At 30.9% G+C, this 4,692-nt stretch overlaps 1 pseudogene; it reads right to left on the bottom strand.

Annotated features, from left to right (window-relative positions):
• Window positions 1–2,058: 2,058 nt before the first annotated feature.
• LOC112693321 lies at window positions 2,059–3,809 on the bottom strand (annotated as a pseudogene).
• Between the last annotated feature and the right edge of the window lie 883 nt (window positions 3,810–4,692).

Below are 4,692 nucleotides of genomic sequence, written 5' to 3'. Positions count from 1 at the left end.
CCAACAATTAGTGGCGATTAGTATATCAGAGCGTTATAATAACCAAAACTAGAACATTTAGAAAGCAGACATACATAAAAGTAATATAATTGAGAAATACAGAAAATGAGACAACTTAACTACCTGTATAAAAAAGAAAGATCAAGGGGGGGATCTATCCTCCTTATCGCCCCCTCGGAAATACGCCATTGTTTCACGATGATAAATAACGTTGTGCATAAGTATTAAGATATAGGATAATAAATTCTAGTAATAGTATATTTTATTATACATGAATATTCGTGTATATTTTCTATTAACATATTATGTATTATAAAATAATATATTTACATACGCAAATTATATAGGTTCGTGGAATGGTGCATTTTCAATGAACACAGTTTAAAATACTTACACTAAATTTTAAAAGCTCCAGGCGTTCGTGTTATATAATGTATTTGAAATTGTCGAACAGCTGAATTACGGTTCAGACATTTACTATTAAATTAAGCGAATATTTTAATTACTTACTGGGTGCCAAAGTTGTATTATTAATATATTTAATTAAACAATAGACATAGAACAAAATCATTATTTTTGTTTTTGTGAATGATACCGTTATTCCGGTTATATTTTTAATATTAACGTATATGTATGTATTATAATTTTTTTTCAAATGTAAGAAACTGTTAATATTCGTACAGGTAAGAAAACAAGGAAGGGTTATGGGAGCTGAAGCTCCCTTCTTAGACATTAGTTAGAACCATATCGAACATAGGTACTAAAAATATTTAAAAAATTGGACGCAAAAAATAACGTACAAATTGACATGCCCAACAAATTATGACAATAACTCACTTAATGTAATCCTTTTTTAATTTGAAGATCCGCGTCTGTATTCGTTTATAAACAAAATTACGTCCATTTACTTAAAATACATTCGGACTGCTAATACTTCATAAATTAATGAATACATTATAATTTAAAAGTACAACATATTATGGATGTAGTTCTACTTAAATGTTTAATTCGTTACTATTTTTTCTAAATAGGTTTTTAGCATATTTTAACAATCGTCAAAAAATGTACATATATTTTTTTTTTAGTTTTGCTATAGTTATAGATATAATATAAAAATTATAAAAAACATAATTTAATAAAATTATTTTGGAAGCGCTAAAAAGTACTCAAATATGCACATAAATATGTGTTAAAAAACATCATAATTTGGAGTAAAAATTTAGAAAGTATACAAGAATATGCAATTTATTGAATAAAATACAATTTACTTAAATTAGGTACATAGGAAAATAAATTTAAATTAAATTTAAAAAAAAATAATAATAAACGCAGCACGCTTGTGAATAGTTATGCTTTCCTTTTATTCAAGTGTATAACTTAAGTGTATTAAGCTGGGCTTCAAACTATAATGATTTTTTGTGGTTAATGGTTTTAGTTCATCTACTATTTTATTCGGTTTTAAAAATTGATTAATATTGATCTTATATTTTATAGTTTTTTAAAATCGGTTAATTTTGTTCTTTTTAAAAAATAAATTTTTTATAACAAGTTTATACTTCAGACAATTTATTGTCATAATTATGAAATAATTAATTAGAAAATTCAACTATCGTAAGATATTCTTAAAAAAAGTTCATAATTTATATATTTATAATTTATTAATATACAATAAATAATATGATACACATTTTTAAGTTTTTATTACAATATTAAATATATTAACACACATAATGAACAACATGACTGCAATATTTATTATCAAGTAAGACAAAAAAGAAAAACCATATTAATTCAAAATTATGAACAAATTTAAAAATATTTGATACAATTTAAAATAACACCATCGTCCATTAAAAACGTTTTTTTTTTATTAGCTTCTAGTAAAAACTATGACAGCTCGACACTTAAAGATAACACAGTTAGACATTAACATAAGAAAAACAATAAAAGGTGACAAATTGACAAAAATTATTAGTATATATAAAAAAAAAAAAAAAAAAATTACATTGTATCAATATGGGTGCTTGGATAATAGTGTGAGAAAAAAGTATAAATAACTTAAATTGCAAAGCCAGCTTCCAATAAGAAAGTAATTATTTGCTTAATGACCATTTCAGATTGGGTGTTAAGTATTGAAGGAAGATGAGGTGAGATATTAGAAGATTTTAAGCAATTGAACAGTGATAAACGTTTAGTATAAAGTGAAGGACAGTCAAATAATAAATGAGAAATGTCACAGACGCTTTCGGTTAGGTGTAGTGTACAAAGGGGAGAATTATTTAACCCAAGTTTATATGCATGATCAGGGAGGAGCGAATGGCCCACACGAAGGCGGTTAAAACGGACTATGGTAGACCTGGGTAGGTCTAAATTAAAAAACCAAGTTTTTTTTATTAGAGATGGGAGGGGGGCAATAGATTTATATTTGGAAGCAAAGTGAGCCGGCAAATTATTCCAGTAGTTGGACCAAAGACAGGTAATGTGACAACGTAGTAAAGGGGTAAAATCGGTCCAAGGTAATTTAGCAAGAGGAGGAAGAATAGTATTGGAAGTAAATTTGGCGAATCCGTCGGCCATTTCATTACCATGTATACCGACGTGTCCGGGGATCCATATAAGTTGAATTAGGCGATTGGACTGAATTAGGGAATATAAATATGATTTAATTTGAAAAACTAGAGGTGAAAGTTTAGAATTAAAGGAATTGGATATAAGAGATTGTAAACAGGACATAGAGTCGGTGGCAATTAGATAATTATTAGGAGCTAAGTTTGAGATAAAACGAAGAGCTTCGAGTATAGCGTAACACTCAGCAGTAAAGAAATAGGAAGAAGGAGGTAGATTATTAGAGAAGGAAACATGAAGTTCAGGTATGTAGAAAGATAACCGGTAGAAAGGGGAGAGACTGAGCCATCAGTATAAATGACGATGAAATTAGAAAAATTGAGAAGGAGGTAACTTGTAAAGGAATTATTGACAAAGGAATTAGGCATTGATTTAAGTTCAGTAACAGATATATCAGAGAAATTAACAATTTGAACTGCAGGGGTAAAGAGAAGAGAGTCGTAAGGATGCTCATAGAGTGGAAATTTATTTAAATTTATAACATATTGGTGGAGATTGGAAAGGTTATTGGCTGCAATAGAGAGGATGGGCATTGATTTGGGTGTGTAACGCCAGGTGACAAAAAGGGAATAGAAGGTATCAAATATAATATGGTTAGAAAGAGCTAAAGATTTTAATATGAACTTTCCGGCAAGCCACCGGCACTTGATGTTAAAAGAAGGACAGATTGTCTCAACTTCGATAGCCGGCCCGGGGGTGGATCTTACGTATCCCATTATAGTTCTAAGACAAAACGTTTGGAGTGTATTTATTTTTTTCCAGTTGGAGTGAGCAGCCGAACCGAAGAGAAAGCAACCATAGTCTAATTTAGAACGAATGATAGAGCGATAGATGGATAACAAACAGGTAGGATGAGAACCCCACCACGTGCTAGATATAGTCCTGAGAAAATTAGCCCACCGGGATGTGATTGTGGAAAGTGAAGAGATGTGAGGTTTCCAACGTAGTTTTGTGTCTAGCGTGATGCCTAGATAGGTGAAGGTGGTATCAAGAGGTATAAGGTGATCATCAATGTGAATGTTAGGGTGATTTGAATATCTGCGCCGAGTAAAAATAACGGATTTGCATTTCTCAGGAGCAATTTCCAGGAATATGTTTGTTAAAAAAATTTTAAGATTAATGAGAGCTGCGTTTAGGAGTTCTGTAGCGAGGGGAAGCGATTTATTTGATGAAAAAATGACCATATCATTAGCGTATATAAGGCATTTGTGACCGCACCTCGAAAGACTATTAGCTACAATGCTCATGTATATATTAAACAGCAGCGGACTGAGGCAGCTCCCTTGAGGAAGACCTGTAAAAGTGGAATGAGCATTAGAAGAGCCGAAAGGTGAAGAGAATACAAGATTCCTTTTGTTGAAAAGAGAGAGTAAGATATTTCCAAATTCTGGAGAGGCGTTCAGAGAGATAATGTGATCGACGAGAATTTAACAGAGTCAAACGCATTCCGTATATCTATGAAAGTAGCAACAAAAAATTCCTTATTGTTGAAGGAGTGATAGATATTTCCAACGAAGATTGAGAGGCATTCCATGGTACCCGAACCTTTTCTAAAAGCAAAGAGGTTGGGAGGCAAGATAGAATTGGATTCGAGCTACCAATCAAGTCTAGTTTTGAGCATGAACTCAAAAACTTTGCATAGTGAAGAGGATAAAGCAATTGGGCGAAACGATGTGTTTGAGTTAGACTTGGGTATAGGGATAACTTTGTAAGAGCACCAGGAGGAAGGAAAATGCTGTGTGGTATTAAAAACGTTATTGTAACAATAAATAATGTGGTTTCTGGTTGTCATTAATCGTGTTCACGTATTACCTAAAGTAGTGTGGGGTTACGACTAGTAGTCCCACTTACAAACTGTTCAATTTTTATCTAGTGAATTATTATATATTTATCTAATAATTTTTACCTGTATTTTGTTAAACAAAACAGGGTGACCAACTTAACAAAATGCATACAAACTAAAATTAAATATTAATTATTTTTCGTAATTAAAATTGTATTTATTTCCGTTCGAGAACGAAAAATATTTTTCTGGTTAACTATTTCGTTTTCGTACTATAAAATTAG

This window comes from Sipha flava, unplaced genomic scaffold (assembly GCF_003268045.1).
Source record: "Sipha flava isolate LNK unplaced genomic scaffold, YSA_version1 84_pilon_pilon, whole genome shotgun sequence".
NCBI classification, from domain to species: Eukaryota; Metazoa; Arthropoda; class Insecta; order Hemiptera; family Aphididae; genus Sipha; species Sipha flava.
Note: the sequence above shows the minus strand (reverse complement) of the source record. Positions and strands in the feature narration are given on the sequence as shown.